The sequence below is a fragment of the Halichoerus grypus genome, chromosome 3 (assembly GCF_964656455.1).
Source record: "Halichoerus grypus chromosome 3, mHalGry1.hap1.1, whole genome shotgun sequence".
Classification (NCBI taxonomy): domain Eukaryota; kingdom Metazoa; phylum Chordata; class Mammalia; order Carnivora; family Phocidae; genus Halichoerus; species Halichoerus grypus.
The window spans coordinates 78,143,111-78,162,455 of NC_135714.1; the positions used below are offsets into that span (position 1 = coordinate 78,143,111).

Consider the following 19,345-nt stretch of genomic DNA (forward strand, 5'->3'; position numbering starts at 1 on the left):
AGGGAGACTTTATAAATTTATTTTTAGTCCTTCAAAGGAATGTTCATGGTCCACTTTAAGAAACTGTGCCCAATTTTGTTAAGCAGGAATAAAACCCATTAAATAAGAGTCCTGTAAACTTTTATTAAAATAAATTGAGATCATTAAGAGATTATTAAAAGAGATTAAAAGAGATCATTGAAAAATGTACATCCAATTACAAGGCATATTTCATTTGATTGTACACTGTTGCATTAAAAGAACTATACAGTTAATCATTCAGTGTTACTAAAAGGTAAACCGAGGCACATTAAAATTTTCAAGAGTTTGAGCATACATGGATTAGAATCAGGCGATGCCAAACCAAAGACGATGAGGAGTGCTCTGTCAACAGGAGCTAGGGGAGGCATTTTTATAGGGAAACAAAGCAAGGAAATAATTTTATTGGCTATAACTTAAGCTGTTGCTGAGAAAACCTAACTCCCTGTGTGTGATTGCTTATTCTTACATTTCATTTTCTCAATTTGAGTACACTGACTCTGGCTTAGGTTTTGGTTTGTTTACATAGGATAACCAAGGCATTACAACCACCTTACGCTGATGGCCTCCTTATTTAATTAAACACTGTGAATATCTTAAAGATTATTTTAAATTTACACAAGTCTAAATTAGGAAAAACAGAAAAGATTATTTAACTTTTCATGTTACTTGCTATAATAGTTCTATTTGACTTAGCTTTATATTTGTAAATACTCTTCTTTAAAGGAGAAACAGTTCTTTCATTCCTTCTCCACCCTGACAGGAGTTGGTGTGTAAAGTCCCTCTGTGAGGTAGAAAGAGTTTCAAGCCACACCAAGCTCTCAGGCCCCCTACTGCTATGCCATCTACAATAGTTTACTTGAATTAGCCGATAACATGGCCTACTATGGTAGCGTGCCTGTACACACATATGCACGCATATTCAATATCGATGCTGAAGCCAGTGAACACTGACCATTTTCCAATGAAACATGATATACAACAGGGCGGTGGGGGGGAGATGGGACAAGAACGTTTTCTCATGTTGTACTTTAGTGCAATATTTTTAATATACCAACGTAAAGGAAAAAAAAATCTAATTTTTCAATGCATTTGTACCATCATGTGTTCCATATTTTAAGAAACTAGCTTGGTGAATTTCAGACTGGGAAATGAACAGATATGGTGACATCAGAAGAGATAAACCAAGGAGGTGTTATGAATAAAAAGTTCAGTGCTGGCTTTGGCAGCACATTTACTCAAATTAATAAAAAGTTGAAAGTAAAAGCTGTCTTGGCTAGAACTAAACATTCACAGATAACCTTTTTCAAAGGAAAATCTAACTTGGATCATACAGGTTGAGTTTTCTCTACAATCCAATACCATGTCAGTTAGCAAGACATGACTTTGTGAAAACATTTTTACTTGGTTTTATTTGAGTGATGACCAAAAGTCCTATTGAATGTGACTATATCTTGTTTCTCTGAGATAGGCTTACTGAAATCAGATATCAGACTTTGCCTGTGATCTAAGAAATAGTTTGCAGAAAACATCAAAAGAATCAGTTATTAAAAGTTAAAACCCATCAAAGAAAAAAAATAACTATGTATCATGTGGGTGTTAAGTAAACTTATTGTGGTGATCCTTTCATAATATATACATATATCCAATCATTATGTTGTATACCTGAAACTAACATCATGCTATACATCAATTATATCTCAATTTGTAAAAAGTTAAAACCTTTTTTTAACTGTACATCTACTTCTACAGTTAAAAAAAAAATAGATACTTTCTAAGAACTCTAAAAGAAAACCAAAAGCTTAGAGACCTTGAGTGTATGAACATATGTACACATATGTGCAGGCTTAATCTCCATGCCTTACCCCAAAAGGTTTAAACAAGTAAGATAACCTCAATATTTTAAATTCAGAAAGCAGAGATGAGTGTTGGTTGTTTATAAATCAAGAATATTACTAGTCAATATATTTTGTGTATGCTGCTTCAGTTCAGAGGTGCCTTGATTGGATGCCCTCCAGTATTTCATAATACTGTTAAAATAATCACATATTTTTTATGACAAATCATTCTTCTACTCTTTATTTATTTCGACATATTTAGGTTTCCATAAACTTACAAGTGGAAGACAAGCTCTTGAAAGCTAATTCTCTGTATACACTATACAGAAATTTTTAAGTTTGCTTATATTATGGATTTAATACCAGTAAAAATTAAGATACAAATAATTGGTTAGAGATGAATCCATCACAAAACCAAGAAACACTGTAATGATGTAAAAAAAAAAAATCTAAAAAACAAAAACAAAAACCCTTGTTGTTTTCATTAGGTCAAACAATAAATTAATAATAGCAATTACTTATCAAGCTATAAATCAGAGAGGTGTACAAATGCAGCAGCTAGATTTCATTTTCTATCTATAATACTATGCAACTCAGTCTATTTTATCCACCTATTAGAAGACCTAATAAGCCATGATGATCATAACAAAAGTTTCACTGTTGCAGCAATGCTAGAATATCTGAGAGAAGAAAGAATTAATAATATCTTCATCTTTATGATACTCTATAAAGGTAAAGGATTGTGTGCATATCTGTGGAATGAAATGAGAAAGGAAGGAGGTTAAGAAAAATATATGAAGGGGTGCCTGGGTGGCTCAGTTGGCTGAGCGTCTGCCTTCAGCTCAGGTCATGATCCCAGGGTCCTGAGACTGAGCTTCGTGTCGGGCTCCCTGCTCAGCGGAAAGCCTACTTCTCCCTTTCCCTCTGCCTGCCACTCCCCCTGCTTGTGCTCTCTCTCTCTCTGTGTCAAATAAATAAATAAAAAATCTTAAAAAAAAAAGAAAAAAGAAAAATATATGAAGGGAATACTTAAATATATAAGAATTGCATTTATTTAAACATTTGATATTCCTGCCAATCTAGTGTTACAAAAAAATGGAACAGATATTAGTGAAACTTAGCCTGATAATTTATTTGTGAGAAAGAAGTAGTTTTTAAAAATTGAAATATAAATTACACACCATCCATCTTTTAAAAGTGTACAATCCAGTGGTTTTAGTATGTTCACAGATTGTATAATCATTACCACTACCTGATTCCAGAATATTTTCATCATCTAGAGAAAAAGCCCATACCCATTATCAGTTACTCCCCATTCCCTATCTCTTCATCCATTGGAAAGTACTAATCTACTTTTGGTCTCTGGACTTGGGTATTCTTCACATTTTATATAAGTCATAAAATACATGCTCTTTTGTGTCTGTCTACTTTCACTGAGCCTAAGGTTTTCCAAATGTTGCTATAGCATACATCACTACTCTTCTTTATGACTGAACAACATTCCATTTTATCGATCTACTCATCAGTTGATGGACATTTGGATTTTTTCCACTTTTTGGTTGTTATGAATAATAAAAGCTCATGCTGATGAGAAAAAATTCAGTCCTTTCCTTATAAAGACAAGTACAATAGAAATTTTAAACGCATGAGACCAAGACAATGCAACAGAATCCTTATGTTATAATCTCAATTAGATAAAATAATTTGAGATATATTAAAATATTTTCAGCTTGAATATTTATCAACTTCTATAATCTATTCTAATTGGATTTTGATTTAATAGACTTTAATTTTTAGAACAATTTTAGAGTTACAGAAAAATTAAGAACAATGTACCGATTTCCCATCTGCCCTACACCCAGTTTCCCCTATTACTAGCATCTCCTAATACTATGTGGTAAGGAAAGGGTTATCTCAGTAGGCCTAGGTCTCTCAAAACCTGCACATCCCAGGGCGCCTGGGTGGCTCAGTTGGTTAAGCGACTGCCTTCGGCTCAGGTCATGATCCTGGAGTCCCGGGATCGAGTCCCACATCAGGCTCCCTGCTGAGCAGGGAGTCTGCTTCTCCCTCTGACCCTCCTCCCTCTCATGCTCTCTCTATCTCATTCTCTCTCTCGCAAATAAATAAAATCTTAAAAAAACAAAAAAAACAAAAAACAAAAACAAAAACAAACAAACAAAAAAACCCTGCACATCCCAGAGAAAGGCCTGTCTTCACACTCCTGGGAGATAACTTCTGAACCCCTGGAATATTCTACCTGATAAAAATGTTTTTGTATGCCTAAGGCCTTGGGCCATGCTGTAATAGTTTGTCCAGATAAGTTTATCTTAATAATGTGTCCCCATGTTACTCCACTAAGAGGAGATAACTGGAAGCTTGTGCCTAGTTTCTTTTAGAATTTACTCCATGTGTCTTTTCCCTTTGCTGATTTAGATTTGTATCTTTTCACTGCAGTAAGCAATAACCAAAAAAATCAAGTTTTTTAATTATACATAATAAAAACCTATATATAGAAGAGTAGCCCCAGAAATACTAGATTGCTAGTTCAGGATCATATAGCTATTGATCATAGCTACTATTCTTTTTTGCTAAGCTGCTTTGGAGTGCAAGACAATATGCTTAGCATTTTATTATTTTATTTTATTTTATTTATTTATTTTTTTAAAGATTTTATTTATTTATTTGAGAGAGAGAGAATGAGAGACTGAGAGCACGAGAGGGAAGAGGAGCAGAGGGAGAAGCAGACCCCCTGCTGAGCAGGGAGCCTGATGTGGGACTCGATCCCGGGACTCCAGGATCATGACCTGAGCTGAAGGCAGTCGCTTAACCAACTGAGCCACCCAGGCGCCCAATATGCTTAGCATTTTACATATATTACCTCACTTAATGTTTGTAATATCCACATAATATAGGCATTTTGATCTTCACTTAGAGAAGAGGAAATTAAAACTCAAGTTAAATAAATTGTTCAAGATTTCACAATTTATAAATGATGGAGACTGGATTCAAATCCAGGCAACAGAGTCTCTATTTTGAAAAGTACATTTTTGACTGCTTTTTAATCATTGCTTCTAATAATACTTAACCAAGCAATAGGTTAAAAAAAATACATTAACAAATGAATTAATGGAATTAAACTAGAACTAAGGGATTTTATCAATTACTTTAATCTGAATTCAGATTTGTAGGCTTAGTATAGAAACCCCAAAACAAAAATAAGGAGGAAAAAATGATATAGAGAATAGGAAGTAAAGCAGATTAAAGATAGTCACACGGGGCACCTGGGTGGCCCAGTCTGTTAAGTGTTGGACTCTTGGTTTTGGCTCAGTTCGTGATCTCAGGGTTACGAGATCAGGCCCTGCATTCGGCTTTGCACTCAGCATGAAGCCTGCTAAAGATTCTCTCTCTCCTTAAAAAAAAAAAAAAAAAAAAAAGGGAAAGTGTTCCACTCTCTCCCTCTCTCTCTGCCCCTCCCTCACTGCTTGTGCATGCATGTGCGCTTTCTATTTCTCTCTCTCTAAAAAAAAAAAAGATAGTCACAAATTCTGTGATATTCGTCCCATCCAGTTGAGTAATGGATCTGTTCCTTCCCCTTGGATATATCATTGCAGTGGTTCACAATTTAGAAGTAGAAAGAGGGGGAAAGATGAGTCTCCAGTCGAAATAAGAAAGCCTAGGAACAAAATTAAAACTGTTCAACATATATTTTCCAACCATCCGTGGCTGGTTTTGAGATGAACTAAAGTAACTGCAATGTTAGGTTTTGAGGATTTTATAGTGAAACGTCAACCATAGGTCAAGAAATACACTGAAGACTATAGTTGCAATTTCACTGCCTGAGGCTTGTCTTGAGTCCAGATGGAAGTTTTTCAGTTGATTGGTGAGTATCAGGCCTTGATGAGTCAAAGCCAGCCCTTGAAATGCCAAGGTAGTATGTGAGCAAGTCGTTGGAGGTTCAAAGCTATTCATGTCTCGTCTATCCAAGTAGTAGAGAGGAATCCAAGCAGCTGAGGGCTCAGGATTACAGAACCTGAGAGGCAAACCTGGGATGAAGTCAGGAACTGGGCCAAATCAGTAGATATAGAGATGGAGAGAGACAGAAGACTAAAGGAGAGGCCAGGGGAATGAGGTGGAAATATATAACAAATATAGACAAGGAAACTAGAAGCCGTAGGTGTGCATAGTTGGTGAACTCTGTATTATCATGGAAATTAACATCTATTGGATGAATTGAATCAGTAGCATCTCATGTACTGATAGGCTCTTTAGAACCTAATGCTTCTTATCCAGTATCACTGAGTCTTAAAGCAGCCCTACCTTTATGTGACATGAAAATAAACTAGAGTCTGGGCATTGGTATCATTTAAGTCTAGGTTCAAATCATGGCCTAGCCGTCGATGAGAAATGGTACCTTGAGAATGTGACTTAACTCTGTACCTTCACTTCCTCTGTAAAATGACTGACCCATGTCACTGTTGTAAAGGTTAAATGAAGAACAGGAAATGAAGTAACATCTAACTTAGTTCCAGGTACACCGAAGATGATCAATAAATAAAAATTTCTGATCCATAGGAAGAGAGAACTGTTCACTGCAGAAAAGGACAAAATGTTGAAGGGACTATCTCATCTGAAAGCAATAAAAAGGGTCTTCAATTTTATGGAGGTAGCTAGGCGTAAAGATTGCAATGCTAGCTGTCTGAGGAATATATTTTCACAAATTCAGCTATCCTTTGTTTTTTCGTAACCTTCTCTTAACTAGTTCTCCTCAGGCAGCATTTGATATAAGAAGTAGTTTTAAAGTGCCACCAAGGTTGGATAGAAGATGATGTTGTAGTAATAAAACTCCCCAGTTTGCAGCCAAATTGTGTTCAGGATTGGGGTCTTTGGATCTACTAACTACACTAAAGCATGTAGATATTGTGCGGATACTACTTTGGTAGACTTAGGGCTGGGTAATACAGACTTTTCCATTCTAGTATATTATAGATGACTATGGATATTCTCAGACTAGCAATTCCTTCAAAATTAGCCCCTTCTTTTTGTTGTAGATTCCTTTAAAGGAATGCTCCAAAATATTAATAATAACAATGATCTGATCAGGCTTGAAACAAAAATCCAGCCCAAACTCTCCATTCAATCAGTATTACAATTTTTTCTCATTGACTTCATTCATGTCTATTTGATCCATGAGGCTGATTTATACAGCAAAGAGCAAAGAAGAGAGGTCTCCGAACTGGAATTTGAGAAAGAGAGATGGAAATTTTCTGCCAAGTTTATGCACAGAAAAGAACACAATCAAATTAGGAAACACTGGAGAGCAACAGAGACAGTTCATACAATACTTTCCTTTTGACAGGCCAATAAATACTCAAGCTGAATAATTTACCAAAAGAAAAAGAGCCCACTCAAACCTCATGACCTTTTGAACAATGAGCAAGAGTTCAATTATCTACAAATGTTCTAGTAGAAGGCAGCTTTCCAGGCTGCAGTGTTATTTCAGCAGTCATACATTAGAATTAGTAGAGGGAGAATATTGCCTTTGTAGTTTCTGTGTCCTGCTATAGTTTCTGTTACCTTCTTTTACAAAACCTACTGCCACATGAAGTAGCACTTTGCCAAAAAAGAAGAAAAAAAGTAGGAGGAAGCAATTATTTTAATAATGTTTCTGGCGAGTCTGAGCTATTAGATTTCACTGGGACACTTTATCTGCACATTACTAAAGTGATACTGTCACTTTAGAAAGTATATAATTTGCTTCCATTAGAGGCTGAGAGTCACTTGCCAACAGGGCCCAGAGAATTTCTCTACCGCCATCCACGTGGGCTGCCGTCTTGCAAAGTGACCAGCTCATCACTTCCGTGGGATACACTGAGGTTCCAAGAATTGGAGAGCTTCTTCCGTCACTGATAGCTTGTAAAATCCAACAGTTTCCCTTAGACAAAAGGCTGTAGAAGCCATATGGAATATCGCACATTTTGCAACCGAAGTACTAGAGCCTACTAGCAGTATGAAAGCACATTAGGAATTTATTCAGTTCTTCTGGAGGAGACATATTTGTTGTGATTGAAATTTAACATCAAAAAGCCTTTGTCAGTTCTCTCACTTTTTTTTTTTTACAATCTTGTTAACTCTTTATGTGTTTCCTGTATCTTTCTGAATTGTTAAGATTAGAACCAAGATCCTACAAAAATAAAACTCTGGCTGGTCTAAAGATTGTAGAAACACAGTTTCAGTATTTTGACAGGGAGTGATTTCTTATTTGTGCACTGATTGTGCTAACAGAGGAAAAAGCTGAATTCTTATTAGAGCAGAATCAGCTAAATTCTCAAATATACCTGAGGTCTGAGGCAACTGCGGTTTTTTCTGTTGTTGTTGTTGTTGCTTGTTTGTTTGTTTGTTTGTTTGGCTGTGTGGTCTTGGATGAGTTTCCAAATCATTAGTCACTATTCTATAAGAAGGGGAATATCACTCTTACCTTGTGGTACTGTTGTGAGGATTGGAAATAGCACGCATGAAGACCTTAGTGCTTGGCACACGTTAGGTGCTCCAAACAGCAGTTATGTTTTCTCTTTTCCTTCTCTTCTTCTTCTCCTTCATCTATTATTTTATATTAAAGCTTGACTTTTCTCACATACCCTTACAGAAAAACACCCTTGTCTCTTTCCTTTCACAAATGTCATTTAGATTTTGAATCTATCATTCTAAAAGCTTAGTCATGATTTTTATTCAGTGATTCCAGAAACTCACCAAGAATGGGTCTTATTGCATTACACAGGTCATCAGTAGACAATTCAAATGTCACCTGGTATATAAATTGAGTTTACTGCATATGTAGCGTAGGCATGAGTTGCTAGGAGTGTGGCTTGCCTACCCTCATTATCCAGACTATCCACTTTGAGCCGTCCTATTTTCTAAAATCCTTATCACATTCTCTTTTGTCAAATTTTAGCGTGAAGCATAGCACTTGTCATAAAGATGTTATTAGTATGTAACCTTTCAAATCTCTAAAATGCGATGAACCTTACATATATGAGCTAATTGAGAAAAAAATTGTCATATGCACAATAAGCTTTACATGTGCGTCAATGTTTCCTTTGAGAATAAATTTGCTCTCTTTATTTCTTAATAAAGAGGTTTTCTTTTTTTAGTGTTAATCAAACATATTAAGAAGCAGGTGGCAGCATTCTGTCAAGTTAAAGGAGCAGCAGTACAAACACTCTATTAACATTATTCATAAAGTTTCTCATTGTAAACAGCACTAAACTACTTACTGTTCACCATAAGGGTATACAAAGCGCACTGGAGCTTCAACATCAATGACATGTTGCCCTCTGCCCAATGCTATTCTTTGGCAAAGAGAGAAGAAGCCGTTTCTCAAACTCAGCATGCCATTTTTTAATTCACACTTAAATTTCCACTTGAGGAAGCAAGCCAAAACAAACTAGTCCTCCCTGAGATGCACCCTGGGAAGAAGTGCCCTCCCAACTTTAATAATTATGGGAGAAGAGTTTTTCTCCCACTCCCCTTTTCCATCTGAATAGGAGTTGCTTATTAGGACCTCCTTGTTTTCTATTCTTCTATTTGCATAATGCACAGATGTCAATCTGCTGGCTCTATTCTTTCCCACAGAATTAGAGTCTTGCTTGCTGAGTAAGTTGTTTTCTCTTTGGAGCTACAATTAGGGATACAATATATAAAAGTTGTAAGATTAAACAACTATCAGAATTTGTTGATTTTTTGAACAACTGTCAGCATTTAGATTGAAAGATAGATATTATATTTTTAGTTAATCAGATCTTGATTTGAGACTGCTTCTTCTTTTGTAAGTTCACCTATGTGCATGCCTGCAAAACGCTATGTGTATTTAGGGAAATTTCTATTTAAACATAGGATGGCTTGGGGCACCTGGGTGGCTCAGTCGTTAAGCGTCTGCCTTCGGCTCAGGTCATGATCCCAGGGTCCTGGAATCGAGCCCCGCATCGGGCTCCCTGCTCTGCGGGAAGCCTGCTTCTCCCTCTCCCACTCCCCCTGCTTGTGTTCCCTCTCTTGCTGTGTCTCTCTCTGTCAGATAAATAAATAAATAAAATATTTAAAAATAAATAAATAAATAAATAAATAAATAAATAAACATAGGATGGCTTGAGGATATGTAAACAGCTATTATTATTGCCTGACTCATTACATACATCTTACCCATCTTTTAAAGTACACTACTGTAAATGGAAAAAATCATTTTTAGTTACCAGAGCTTGGTAATAAAAATTAGAACTATGGTTTTATATCTACCACAAATAACTTCTCAGTGATTATATGGATATTTAATTGGATTTTTTTTTCTTCTCTATCTGAGTTCTATGCAATTCAACTTAATTCTTCAAATGCCAAATCTATTTTGTATCATTAATTGTTTTGGCATTTTCTTTTCCTAAATTTCCAAGAAAGTATTTTTCAGAAGAGGATGGTACACAAGGCCATAGCACTATAAGTGAAAGAGACACATGTCTGAATCACACGGAGTTCCAAAGAGAACCAAAAATAATTATGCTGCATAGATATAGTAGAATTGGGGGGAAATACTTCTTATCAGGATATTCATCTAACAATGGTATTTTAGGAAGCAAAATATTTTAGAAAGCAAAACATCAATAACATGCAGCGAAATTTGATTCACAAATATTTCACTCAAGTGGGATATTTCTGGAGTCTTATTACATTTAAATTTTTCTCTGCTCTTTCAATTTGGGCTATACTTGGTATAAATTTGTTCACCCAGTGGTTGATGATTAGTTTTTGAACAGTGAAGTGCATGCAAAAATTCACAGCATTTGTTCATCTTTATAACAATTTTGGACAAGGTTTCTTGGAAATTTAAGTCAAAATTTACAGCCATATGTCATAGCATGGTCTTGTAAATTTAGTTAAATAATAGTGAACATAAATTCTCAAGTAAGACCAGTTTTTTTGGCCAAGATTTAGAAGCGGTTTAATTCATTTTTAAAAATAAATTGTATTTTAATGTCTAGAAAATATGACTTGAATTGCTACCTAAAAAATAAAAAAGAGGTGCCTGGTGGTAAACACATGCAATCACTTTTACGGCCTCCATTTTTCTTGAAGGTGGCAAATATATACAAGATGCAAACTAATCACAATGTTGCATCGTCTTTCCACTTTTTATATATGTTACTCTTTTATACAAGCAGATAATATATAGAAGTTTGGGTTGATAAGACTCTATTATGATTGGGGAGAAAAGACTCTATTATGATTGGGGATTAGTTGTGTATCACCAAGAAAATTCTCTTGATTTCTATCCTATGACTGACCAATTATGATTTCCATGACCTTCCAAGGTCTTGAACTGAACATTTCTAAGGTCTCCTGGAAGATGTGTAGTATTCAAACCAGGATAGCTAACATAATTGTAGTCACAGGGTTAAAAAAAATGTAGTAGGTTTGACTATACCCAATTTCTGCTTTCCTTAATTTAACTATGAATAAACTAATTATAAGAAATATTATGTGAGAACCAAGAATAACAAACTTATTATCCTCAGCATAGACCACATGAGAGTAAATAAAGCAAATATATAGTTTTACAAGAAGAGGGAGAAAACTAGATTCGTAGATTAGAAAAAGAGAAAATGAAAAGTTACTCTTAGGTAAAATCTTCTTTGTCCACCTTACTTTCCCTAAAGAGTTCCATAGAGGAACTGAGAATAGATTTTCTTTTTTCTTCCTTTATTGGTAAGGATACATATTGTTTAAAGATGAAAGAGAGAATCAAAGAAAAGAATGCCTAAGACTATTTTATTTTAACCATCATTAGTATGTAGTAGCACCAGAGGCAACTTGGCAAGCCACATGCCAGAAAATCATATATGGAAACTCATATTGCCTTTTTTGACATAAGTTTTTTTTTTTAAAGGAAGATTTATTTGACAAGTTTCACTTAGTGCAATACACCTAAAAGGAAATCACGATACAAGGAAAGGTTTAAATCAAGGCCTCAGAATTTCATACAAACACCAAGACCAAAATTCTAACGTACGGTGTTGTGTCTCAAAGAAAAAAAAAAAGCTTCAACTTACGTGCCTTAGAGGTTATTAAATGAAACTAGAATTAATAAACATGCCAAATGTGTTCACTTTTAATTGTAGACACAGCTCCTATATTGAGTTTTACAAAAAAGCATGTCTTTCAACATGCATCCCTACAGTGTTCAATGTAATGTGGTAGAAGAGCAACATTTAACATAATTCAACTGCTTTAACCTAAATACACTTGCTGCTTAAGTACATCCTACAATAGAACTAGAGAAAAGCTGAAAATTGTTTGACAGTTATAGTTTACTCTGTTGTTACTTCCTAGATGAATGTTTGTGTTAAAAAATACTGAACCTTACGTCTTTAAAACAATCCTGATTTCCACTCAGAGTAAGCATCAATCACAAGCTTGTATTGCAAAACTGTTAAACTTTTTAAAAAAAACGTTGACCAAGAGTCAGTGATCAGGATCAGTTACATTCCCCATCCACCACTCATACTGGACATGCTAGACATCCCTCCCATTCCGTTCACGCCCATAGATGCTCGGCTTCCACTACTGTAGTAGCTGCTGTTCATTGCTCCCTGGCTGCCTATGCAATGTTTGATTGAAAATCACTGGAGTTTTCCTGTAAAACTTGGTCATATCCACTCATGCTGCTCTGGCCGCCATAGCCACCTCCATAACCACCACTCAGCTGTTGACTGGCTGGGCCGCCATAACTGGACTGGTTTGACAAGCCCATGCCTCCCATCATTTGGCTACCATAAGCACCACCGCTTGCTCCTGCTGTAGAATTCAAGAAGAGTTCTACGTGTCTGTGTTGCATATTTGCTTTGTCTTTTGACATAGCTGCCACAGCATCTTCATGAGTTGCAAAGTCGACATCTGCTTCACCAGTTACTCTGCCATCAGGACGAATTTCAATATGTACTCTCACAGGATTGAGTGGTGAAAAAAAATTATAAATGTCATTCTCAGTAGCTCTGTAAGGTAGTCCCCGCATGTATACACAATGTCCCGTTGTTCTCTGGAAAGTAGAGCCACCATCCCCATATCTGTGATCAGACATTCCTGAAAAACAGTAATTGAGGTCTCTTCCAAATCTATCTGACCCAAATCCATAGCCATCATTATAGCCATTATAATCCTCATAGCCCCCGTAACCTCCACCATAAGCACCACGCCTCATCTGTTCAAAGCCAGCCCCCCTGCCAATGCTGTTATACCCTCTGCCAGCTCCAGGTCTGTCATACGGACCTGGCCGCTGCATGGCCATAAGCTTTCGTGGTGGATCATAGTGAGTTCTAACTTCAGCTCGACTGCTCTTAAAGATTTCGATATACCTGTGCCCTATTCTTTCCTTTGTTTCTTTAGAACCTTTTCAGCTATTTCCTGTGAAGCAAACTGCATGAAGGCCTCCCCCATACTCCTCCCCGGAAGTCCACTGGCAATGTTATCCCATTTGACATGATTTCCAACCCTGAGAAGAACTGAACAATTTCTTCCTTGTTACATCCAAAGGGGAGTCCTCTAAGCCGTACAAAGCCATCATTGGTCGTGTCAGGACTATTTGGACCAGTATGCTTCAACACCCAATCCATTTCAATGTTGTTTGACTTGAATACTTCAACATATCTGTGTCCCATAGTTTCTCTGTCTTTTTTCAGGGCCAGTTTGACTTCATCTTCTGATTCAAGTTCAGCAAAAGCCTCGCCACTCGGTCTGCCTTCTCTGGTGTAGATGAAACGAATACCTTGAGCCCCATTTTGAATTTTGCAGTCAGAAAAAAAAACACTGCACTTCATCTGCCGAGCAAGACCAGGGCAAGCCCTGGACTTTCGCCACAAATCCCTCTCTGCCTTCAGTGTCCAACATCATCATCTCCTAGTGGGTCCTGGCATCGACACAGACTGGACACATGACTTCAGCGTGGCTGAGAAGAAATCTGACATAAGTATTTTTGAACAATCCTTCCAGTTCAGTAATTATCATTGGTAGTAGATGTTATTGATTTAAATTAGACTTCTCTCCATACTGATATGAATAAATGATTGAATAAACAAACAAACAAGAAGAATAGAGAAGTCTTCCATACAGAGAAAGTGCAAATAATCTTTTGTAGGTATCTACTCTCAAGTAGGCGGAGCATAACTCCCAATTTCTTCAATGTAGGTTATGCATAGTAACTTCTTTCAAAAGAGTAAAGGGTGGAAATAAGGAAGTATAGTAACTCAATAATGGAGAAACGTGACAAACACCAACTAATTCAAGTGATTGAGGTCAACATCAGCAATGATAAATCTTGTTGATAGTATGTACCCCTGATATGATGTGATGGAAATGGCACTTTAACTCCATGGTCTTCTTCCCAAAACATGTAACTCCAGTCTAATCATGAGAAAGACATTAAATACCTATTGAGTGATGTTACACAAAAAGTCTGATTAGTACTCCCTAAACCTATCAAAATCATCCAAAACAAGGAACGTCAGAGAACTTGCCAAGAGGAGATTACAGAAACAGAATGGCTAGTAATATGGTGTCCTCAATGGGATCCAGGAATAGGAAATTGACATAAAAACTAAGGAAATCTGAATAAAGTAGAAACATGAATTAATAATGTTTCAGTATGATTCATTGTGAGCATAGTGATGTTAAGATATTAACAATACATATTAATATGTCAGTATTGATTTATTAATTGTGTACCATATCAATGGAAGATATTAACAATAAGGGAACTTGGGTGTGAAGTATATGGAAACTTTCTACACCATCTTTGCATTTTTTTTGGTAAATCTAAGACTGGCTAAACTATGAAGTTTATTAAAAATTACCAAAAGAATTCTAAGATAACTTTAAAAATAAATTGATTTCTACACTTAAAAAGTAAGCTTTCTTATAAAACCTCAAATCAAAAATGTGTTTTAGTATTTATTCATTATTCCAGTATTTAATTAACATGCCCCAATATTTATTTATGACACTATACCTTACATTGTTTTGGATGTTAAGATAGAGGCAACATCATCGATTTCATAGAGACTGTTAAAAGGGTGAAGAGGAAAATGCCAACTAACTAGAGTTTTAGGATATTAAATGGTTTTAAAATATTGAAAGTTAATTAAAGTTTTATATAAATTAATGCTTATTAATGCCTAAATCACTTCCTTATCCCCATCTATTTTAGGAAGGAATTATGTTAATTTGGGATGTAATGATAAGTAATTCTGACCCTTTGTATCAGTAGTTGATTCAAACTAATTATGACTTGCCACCTACTCTGATTTCACTTCTGTATTTGATTGCATGCAAGAGTATGAATTTTGAATAAAGAAAAATATTAAACATTCAAAATATTTAAACTTACATTTACTCTGCAAGACAAATGCTCCTGTTTCAGTCTAAGTACCAATACTGTGGGAAGTGCTCTCTTTTCTTAAATGCAAGTTTAATTATCTTAAATACTCTGGCCCAGATAGCTCCATAATAGTCCGTGCTGCCACATTGATAAATACCTTAAAGTGTGTAATTATCATTCCTGTGTGTTCAGATGATGAATTTGCTAAATTGGGTATTTTATTTTTATAAGGATTTTATATTGATAACATGTAGCATGGAATTTCTTAAAGTAAATCAACAGGAGAGATGTTTAAAATAATCTCAGTGAAAACTGAGATGAAACTAACATGTTTTTAAATAAGCTGAATAAATCCTAGTCTAAAAAAGCAAATGGCATTAATATTGATAGCCAATTTATCCATGATCAGATCATGACACAGAAGAATATTGAACATGGGACTATTAGAAAAATTTGAAACAAATAATTTCAGGTAATTAATCAAATATTCTGCAAAACCATTTATCCTATCTATCCGGAAGGTAAAATTCTAGCTCCAGATCCTGGACCAAAATAGATACCTGTGTTATTTTTTGTATACATCTCTTGATAAAGAAAAGAATCTGAGTTGCAGTATCTTATTTGCAGTCCTGATCTGGGATGGGAGCAGAGTGGCCTGACATTTACAATACTTCAGTGGCAATTACAGAACAGTTAATATATCAATTTAATTAAATTTCTATAGTGATTCATGACATAAAATATCAAAATAAGTTAACTTGCACAGAAATAGACAAAAGATCAATGCAGTGGGCAGAGAAACAGTGAATTAAATTAAAGTATAATTGCCATCTACTGAAAAGATTGTGTGCATTAAGTAAGATTTTTGCAAAGAAATCTCTTAGATATCATTTAGGGAGGTTAGATAAAATAGATCCTGGAAGGCTCTAAAGATTCCTAAAGTCAGCTTTAAAGCAATATCTAAATTATTTTTATCTTATTCTTAAAAGAAAAATCAAAGTACTGTTTGCACTAAATAAAAGAATTCTTATTTATTTTAACAAAGTAAAAGTCTTACATCTTACTAAGTATAGTATGAATTTTGCATTTTAAAGTGTAATTTTCCACTAAGTTCACAGTGTTTTTAGATAAACTTATATTACTGAAACATCTGTATGACATAAAATAAATGCTGTGTGTCAAAGGAAGAATCTGTGTGTCAAAGAGAGAAGAGAGGAAGTGACGTGGTTGAATGAGTTGATCAAGTTCTCCATCTTCTCACTACCAGTCTGAAGCAAGTATGATCACAGAGTTCTACAGCAATCAGCCTTCCTGCTAATAAAAGCAATTAGGGTTTTCAGTAATTAAAGAAAGAAAGAAAGGACATGCTCTTCACTCATAGTATCCCAAGCTGATGAAACGGGTCTTACTGGTTATAATGAATGTGCTGGAGAATTAATAATATGTGCTTTTATGTGTCCCTGCTTTATCAATAATCATCTTAAAGTAAATTTTCCTTGTGGTGCTAAACATCTTTATCTATAAAGAAGAATGAGTTGAATTGGATGTTTACTAAGATATCTTCTAATTCCAACATTTTATAGTTCAGTGATGGAAAGATTTACCTAGCTCATTTCCTGTGCTAGTAATCTTAATTTAGTTAATGATGGAGTAATTATTAATTTATAAACAACAAGTATTTTGGTTCATTGTGTGTGTGTGCGAGTGTGTGTGTGTGTGTATGTGTGTATAAATTAGAGTGTGAACTAGCTCTGAAATCTTCCAGTAAGTCAAAAAAGAGTATCAGTAGCTTTGTGTGGACATGTGCTATAGAAATAGGATTACCAAAGATATTTGGTAAGGAAACTTGAGATGCCAACTTCAATAATGATCTGTTATCTTGAAAAACTCCATTGGTAATGCTAAAGGAAAATCATTGACACTAAAAAAAGAGAGTAAGTATGTAGATAAAATAGAGTCCCATGTGCCTAGCAGTACTGCTGAGTCACTTCTCAGTTAAAATTAGGTTCATTTATGAGTAACAGAAAATCTCAAATTGTGGTAGCTTTTTCAAGATAGAAATTTTTTCACTCTCACGAAGTTATTGGCAGACTATGACTAATACGATGGCTCTGTTATCCATAGGGACCAAGCTCCTTCTGTGTTCTACCATCTGTAACGTGTGACTTCCCTTTGTTTTGTAAAATATCTATTCCAGTTCTAGATATCACAGCCACATTCCAGTCTTCACAGGAGTTGTGTTACCATCTTGCTTACATTCCACTGGTCACATGTAGCTGAAGAAAAACACTATCAAATACTGTATTTTTGGCAGCTCATTTGCCCAGCTTAAAATTCATAGGATCTATTACTGTGAAGAAGATGGCAATAGATACTGGGCAACAACTGGTGGCTTCTGCCACTAGTCTACCCTTTGGGACAATGTCCCTGCATGTGTAATATATTCACCTCCCATCTTAAGGTATCTTCTGATTGTAGCTTATCAACCAAAAGAGAAGATATCTTCTCCCAGTATGGAACTATGGAGTTGGATTAGAATAACCTCAATTAAAAACTTCCATTGAGAAAAGGAAAGCATGTGAAATATCTTGAGGTTACTAGTTTATTAATAATTTTGTGTACTTACTCAAGATGATTTTTTATTAGTAGATTTTCAAAGTCAACAACTCTCAAACTTTCTGGTATAAGGAACCTTTTACATTTTTAGAAGTTATTGATGGAAGCAACAAGTTTTTAAAAATATAGGGTCTATCTATCAGTAGTTGCTGGTCTAAAATTAAAAAATTAAAAATTAGAACTGAGAAATTTTAAAAATTTAAAAAAATACTATTATAACTAACAATATGATTTGAAATAATATCCAACAGATTCATGTTAACATATTTTTATAAAAAATAAATATATTTTTTCAAACCAAAAAAATAGTGAGGAGAGTGGCATCATTTAAATATTTGCAAATCTTTTTATCATCTGACTTAATAGAAGGCAGCTAAGCTCTGACATCTGCTTCAGCATTTAATGTAATGTTGGTGAGGTGAATAAAGAAAATTTTGCTTCCCACGCATGGGAAGTTGGAAAAGAGAGGAATATTTTAGTAGCCTTTACAGAAAATTGTGGATATTCTTTTTTGATGCTACATCAAAACTTGACAAATGCAAGTTTCTTGAAGATTAGTTGCAATGTGTAATCTGAAACAAAGGTAATTTTTCATACTGTTACTTTAAAATCTATTTTGTGTTCTGCATTTTGAGTGGTCCTTTTACCCATGCATGGATCATTTTGAAAATATTGTTTCTCTAAGTTATTAAGGATTTTCAAGTGTTGACACATTTTGTTATATAATATGAAAAAGAAATCATGTTTGTTAATATTACCATAAACTCTTCAAGTTTTAGGAAGCTGTCAAATTCAGTGATGCATATAATTTTTCAAAATTCTAATTTTTGCTTGAAAGCTCAAATTTTATCATTGGCAATGAGTAAGTGCCAGGTCAGTTGTTTTCTCTGAAGTGACAGAATCACTTTGTTCATTCTAGAAAATGTATCTCCCAAATATTCAGGTCTGAATAACCATAGTTTGTCTGTCAATCATTTTTTTCTAGTGAAGATAATGTTCCATGGAATAAGATGCCAGTTCAACTAATATAAGAGCTTTTCCCTCAAGACAGTCATCGTACTTCAGTAGGCAACAGAGTGCTTAATGTGTATTTCATAGTTCATTATATAAAATATTACAATAATCATAGGCTCGAGTAAAGTTTTAATAAAGTTAATAATCTTTAGTGCTTCATCAGGATATTATGGGTGAAACTATTATGTGTGCATTATGGAGAAAAATAAAGACTACTAATGTAATTTGCTGCCACTGCCTTTATTCTGACAACAGTTTTGCCCATATTTGCTTTTAAACAATCAATACAAAATATTTATACAGTGAAATGTTTATACAGGCCAATGATGTCTTAGTATTATTATGAAAAGCATCTTGGCCCCACAAATCCCCTGAAAGGATCTTGGGGACCTCCAACCACACATTAAGAATCACTGTGTGAAGTTGAAGAGTGTGCACATTTAAACTA

The 19,345-nt window shown here is 34.9% G+C and overlaps 1 pseudogene; it reads right to left on the bottom strand.

The window, feature by feature from the left end:
• Positions 1 to 11,990: 11,990 nt before the first annotated feature.
• LOC118527536 (heterogeneous nuclear ribonucleoprotein H-like) lies at positions 11,991 to 13,790 on the bottom strand (annotated as a pseudogene).
• Between the last annotated feature and the right edge of the window lie 5,555 nt (positions 13,791 to 19,345).